We start from the raw sequence: 6,844 nt of genomic DNA, 5'->3' as shown, positions 1-6,844 counted from the left end.
ATGGGCATGACAGAAAGGACCAAATTGATCGTCAAGATCTTCTCAGCCCAACCATCCCTTGTCAAAACCATATCTTCAACACCAGAATCAAAATTTCCCAACTAAACCGATCGTACGACTTGGTAATATCCAACTTAACAATGATGCCCTTCGTATTCTCTAAATTTATGGAAGGAGTAGTCTCTAACACTAGAATGATTTTGTCTATAATCTCCCTCCCTATCATAAAATCATTCTATTCTTCTGAGACAAGCCTATAAATAATTTTATTTAGCCTATTCACCATCACTTTGGAAATAATTTTACAAATAGAGTTACAAAGAGATTGGCTTGTAGTTAGCCACTGTCTCACAGTTTTGTTTCTTTAGAATCAGAGAGATGACAGTATTATTAATCTCATTCACTAACATCTTTTTTCTCCTAAAGTCCTCTACCAAAACAAGAATATCATAACCCATAATGACCTATCATTTCTAAAATAGTTCCATCGTGATGCCATCCGACCCTGGGGCCTTGTTCAGGTGCAACATAAATGTAGTAGCCTTGATTTCTTCTAAGGACTAAGGTTGGGTGATAAAAGCCTTATCCTCTTGCTTGACTTCCTCCTTAATAAACATGTCCACCTTATCCTAGAGATTGTGATCACCCCCATAAAAGCGTTATGCTCCTGCTTGACTTCCTCCTTAATAAACCCGTCCACCTTAGCCTAGAGACTGAGATCCTAGAGATTGAGATCACCCCCAGTTGATCTTGCAAGCAAGTTTTTGAAATATTGCACCACAATTCTTTCAAAGCCTTCAGCCTTAGTACACCAGATACCATCCATATCTTTAACAATGTCAATCATATTAGCACCTCTTCTGGGTTTGACTGACGAGTGAAAATATTTGGCATTAGAATGACCGACGACAATCCACGTCTCTTTAGACTTATCTCTGCAAAAAATTTATTTTCTTTCCAACAACTCTGATATCTAACATTTAACTACTTTTCCTTCTCAAATATTCATTAAACATTCATCCTTGAATAAATTTCTTGTTTAGAGCACTCAACTCCTCGTTTTTAAGTTTTTCAAAAAAGATAATCTTAAATTTCTTGAATTTTTGAACCTTAATTTTTGTTTTCAAAAAATGCAAGCATTTTATGAAACAAAAGTTGGGCGTACTTTGGAAAATATTGCTCTCATCCCACCAATTTTTAATAGTGAGAATAAAGGAATCATCCTACCACCACATGCTTTAAAATTTGAAATATCCCTTAAATTTCTTTACTGAAATATCAACCTCCAACTGCATTGGAAAATAATTTAGAAATAGATAATGGTAGAATTCAAGAGATAACTGCTTGAGCAATTGGAACCCATGAAGAGCGTACGAGGAAATGATCCAATCTCTTTGAAATGTTGGTAATATTAAATATGTGGTTAGTCCATGTATATTTACCATGTTTGGGAATAATATCAATGATATTGTTATCCAAAACAAACCTTCTGAAGTCCTCCATAGTTCTATTGACTCTTGAAAGTCCTCCACTTCTCTCATTGAGGGGAAGAATAACATTAATATCTCCAACAACTATAACCTTGTCCCCATCAATATTACTAATTTTCTCAGATAGGTCCATCTACAACTTGGCTTTGTCTTCAGTTTTAGTAGGACCATACAAGTTGATCAAGGGGACCTCCAAATCATGAGAAATACATTTGTTGCAACATAACATCTAGTGAGCATCAGAAGCAACAAACTTGACATCCACCACAAGTAGATCTCACATAATCCCTAAACCTCTAGACAAACCTCTAGGCTCTTGAAAACAACCTTCCCACTTACTGTAATATTTAAAAAAAATTGCAGCCTTCTCTACATCAAGATTGGTTACTTGGAATAAAATCACATCATTAGAAGACATTTCTAAAGTGCGTTTAACCAAGCATCTCTTTTTAGGGGCCGAGAAACCCCACACATTCCATGTCAAGATTTTCATTGCCCTCCCTTGGATTTCTTTAGAAAGTCGATAACAATAATAATTCCCTTCTCCCTTTCTCTTTCTTCGCTCAACTACTTTATGGTTCTCCTAACTCTTTCCAATTTTGACCTCCCCATCTATACTTTAGGTGGCTGACTAAGATATCGAGGGTCTATTATATCAATTTCATCTTCCATTCTTGCATCACCATCCGTTCCTATGTCATAATCAAGCTCCATGTTAGAGACTCCTAAAGCTAATGTGAGATTATCCTTGGTATTCCCACCAATGTGTCTAGCAGCCTCCCTAGAAGAACTCACCATTGCTTGAGGAGTAGATGATTTCCCTGAAACGGGGAACTCTTTCTTCATCTCTGAGTGTATGGCTTCTAAAGCTTCCTTATGGGAATTTTCTAAGACCTTCCTTGGGATAACTCCTTGTTAACCGCTTCCATTTGCCTCTTCTTCGGAATCCATTTCTCTGGTGCTTTAACAAAATCCTTACATTTACTCCCCAAATGGTTCATTTTGCCACAACAAGAGATAAATCATAGTAGGAATCCTTCTAATGGCCGCAATCTTAATCCTTGCATATAAATATGAATCTTTCTCCAGCAACACTTCATCTATGCCCAAAAGGGTGCCAAGGGAACGTCCGATTTTCTCCAAACTCTCCTCAACCCAATATTCAATTGGTAGGTTATACAATCTAATCCAAATGGGTCTATCATATGGTTCCAAATTCACAAGATCAAAATTGGGACACCAAGGTTGAATGTAAAGAGGATTTTTGGTTACAGACAAAAGATCATATTCCATAATCTTCTCTTTCTCCCTTTTCTCCTCAAAAATTTTAATAAAGAAACCTTTTTGAATGAATTTTTATATAACTTGGGTCTTCCAATTATCTTCAACCCAGGCCCTAATCTTTCTCCTTTCTAATTTAGGACCGATGACTCAGTAAATCATCGCCAAATCCACCCAAAGGTCAAGGTCTTCATCCACCACATATGATAGATCGACAGATAAAGGGTTCTCTTTAGATTATGCATATCCATTTTCTAGTGCTGATTCTAAATTCTAAAGAGTGGCTATAGATGACGAGAATGCTAAATGAAGAAATATCACATATTGGGCTTAGTACATATTGCTAATGGTCAAAATTTTAATGATTTTAAATGGGTGTTCAAAGGGAAGATTAATTCTATTGATAATGTTGATAAAAATAAGGTTAGACTAGTTGTGAAGGGATATTCCCGAGTTGATAAAATTTATTATGGATAGATTTTCTCTTTAGTTGCAAAGCTAATATACATTTGGTTATTTATTTCAATATATTTTCACCTTGAGATTAAGTAGATGGATGAGAAGACACATTTTCTTTGTGGTAATTTGTAGGAAAAAATTCTTATGCTGAAAAAGGAGCACTGCGTTAACAAAAGTTAAAAAAGTTTATTTTGTGATTTAGTTTTTTTGTATGGTCATAATCAATCACTTAGAATTTTGTATGAAAATTTTGATTCCTTTGTGTTGGGATAAGGATTTTTGAGATCCAAATCAAATCGTTACATTTATTTTAATATTGACAATGACTATTTTCATATTATTACATTGTATTTTTATTTTTGGTCATAGTAAGGACACAATTTGCGAGTTGAAGCCATAGTGTGAGATGAAAAATTGAGAGTTGCATTGCTTGATTTTGGTTATTGCAATGTCCCTTCTTGATAGTTTGACATTCAAATATGTTTATGATCTTTACAATCTAGTTAATTATATAAAATTGACTTAAAACAAAATTCAACTTATAAGGATATGGAATCCTTTATCAGAAATTGATAATATTACTTGAAATTCTAATTATAATATTCAAAGATAAATTTGCATTTGAATAATATGTTACCCCAATGTATTCAAGTATGGATTTAAATGCATAATTATACTATTATGAATTTGTTTACAACACTATAAGTTGATACAAAAGGTGCCTTTGATCTTCTAGTGCTAAGATTTGTCTGATTGGTTTCTCTTTATCATGTGATGGGTGGATGAGGGGTTATGCTTCAATCTGTTTGTTGTGTCTGATCCAGATCCTTATGTTTATGCAAGAATGGTGAACATTGTCTCGTATTATGAATTATTTAATCTCCTACATTTGTGGCCTCGAAAAAGGGTAGATACTCTACCTTGACATGGATCTCTGAGGAATCTACTATGAAACAAATAAAAATAAACAAAAATGTGCCTTCTTCAGTTCCATACATCCTGCTCTATATATGTATTAAACAAATCTGATATTAATAGTCACATCCCTTCATTGGGATGGTTTATTCTAAATAATCATGTCCTTCACTAAATGATATTAAATTTACTTGTCATCTCTTCTTTTAATCGCACCTTGCTATGATGCATTACCCCTAACCAATTTGGTCGACCAACATGTTAATGTGGCTATGTATTTGTCCTTGTGTCATCCTTATAAAGTCGACCATGAGAACTTCCCTCTAATCACAATATTTTCTTTGTAATAAAATAGTTGTTGCTAGACATACTTTGTGTGAAAATTCTACTGCAGCTACTAATTATTAATCCCCTATCTTATATGGATTAGTTCACTGTTGGATGCTACAAAGCCCTTTGGTTGTTCTATGTATACTTTCTATTTCAATTCATCATTAATAAATGTCATCTTGACATCCATTTGATGGATCTACCATCCCATTTGTGCTACAAGTGAGATTACGACTTATATAGAAGTATACCTAGCGAGTGGAGGGAATGTCTCCTCATAATCTATTCCCTCCTTCTAAGAGAACCCCTTGGCCACAAACCTTACCTTGTATTTCTTGATTCTACCATCAGCACCGTGTTTGATTTTATAGATCTAGCATGATCCAATCACTTCTCTATCTATTGGTCTAGGCACAACCTCGCACATATCATTTTGTACTATTGAGGTATATTCCTCAACCATTGTATCTCACCACACCTATTGTTGTTTGGCTTCCTGATAGATAGATGGATCACTATCTACTAACTGACTGACTAATGCCACATAGTCATTAAACTTGGCTGGTTGTCTCCATTGTCTATTACTCATCCTAGGAGCTCCCATAAATTCTTGAGTATCCCTATGTGTACACTGAACCTCACGGTTCATGTTGCCAACTGTATAGGATTAAAAGTCAACCTTCATGTCTTCTTGATGCATCTCATCGACTTTTTGCATCTGTTGCTCCATATTCTACGAACTCTCAACACTTCAACTTGTGCTTTTGTTAGTAATTATACTTGCACTTTGTTGTCCCTAATTTGTTTGAATGAACCTTGGAGCTTCTGTTGGCTGCCCACTCTGATCATCTTTTGGCAAATATGTAGACCTCCTAAGTTCCATTTCCTCCATGAATTTGACATCATGTCTGACAATAATACTTGTGGTCCTTGGAATAAATATCTGATATGCCTTTGAGGTGTTAGATTGTACCCCACAAGGTACCCGCTCTCTCCAGTCTGATCTAACTTGGAACATATAGCTCCTGTAATGTGACAATACACCAAAATTCTAAATATCCTAAAGGGACTAACATCTGGCTTCTTCCCTATGAAATATTCCTCCAGTGTCATCTTCCCTAGTACCTTATGCGGAACCCTATTCTGTATGTATACTATCGTACTGCATGCCTTTGCCCATAAGTAACGTGGCATGTCCTGGTCATGTAGCATAACCCTTGTTGCCTCCGATATAGAATGATTATTCCTCCCAACAACCCAATTTTGCTGAGGTTTGTAGGGAATGATCCACTCTCTCTTGATTCCTTCATTGGTACATAATTCTTTGAACTCTTTCCCTTTGTACTTGCTTCCATTGTCTGACCGAAGAACCTTATGTTCCTGCTTGTCAAATTCTCCACAAGATCTTTGAACTCTTGGAAATGAATGAAGACCTCATCCTTGGTCTTCAAGAAGTATATCCATGTCTTCTTGGAGAAATCATCAATAAAAGTAACAAAGTACTCGTATCCTCTAAGAGACTTCATCAACATTGGTCCACATATATCTGAATTTACTAGATCAAGAACACCCTTGGATCTGGTGTCACTCCTTAGAAAAGTTTCTTTCCCCAACACACATTCCCTACATACATCAATATGCTCTGTGCTCTCCTCTAGAACACCTATCACTATCTGTTGAATAAATTTAAGTGCTCCATGATGTATATGGCCCATCCTCTTATGCCATATCTCTCCTCGATCTCTAGGACTATTACTGCTCCTAACTCAAATAGCTATGGGTGATTTCAAATCCTTATGCTTGATCAACACAATATGCAGAACAATATGATCCTTGACACCATAAAGAATCACCCTCCTGGCCTTGGCATCTTGCCTCTTATATGCTAAGAGTTGTGCTGAATATGAAGGTACAACTATAACATTAGTCACATATTCCTTGATATCATTCTCTTCCAGCAATAAAGAAATTTTGGCTTTCCAGACACCAAAATTTGAGGCTCCATCCAATCTATCATGATCTAATAAACCTACTGAGGCCGTCTCAAAAATAAAATAATAATAATAATTCTGAAGAGGTCAAACCGGGTTTTATATACCCTCTAGTTTTCTTCCTGTGCCTATGCTAAGCCTTTTCTACCGTTAGATAAGCTCCAATACCGTGTGAAGATTCTATTGCATCTACTAATTATTAATCCCCATTTTTATTGGATTATTTGACTTTCAGAAATTAATTCACAACAAATATTGAAAAATAATACAACTGCAACTTCATAAATAAAATTACAGAAAAAAAATATGCAACACAATGAACACGATATTTTTGGACAAATTATCTTTGGAAAAACCCCGAAGGGAAACCTAGTATTG

Source organism: Cryptomeria japonica, chromosome 3 (assembly GCF_030272615.1).
Source record: "Cryptomeria japonica chromosome 3, Sugi_1.0, whole genome shotgun sequence".
Classification (NCBI taxonomy): Eukaryota; Viridiplantae; Streptophyta; class Pinopsida; order Cupressales; family Cupressaceae; genus Cryptomeria; species Cryptomeria japonica.
Note: the sequence above shows the minus strand (reverse complement) of the source record.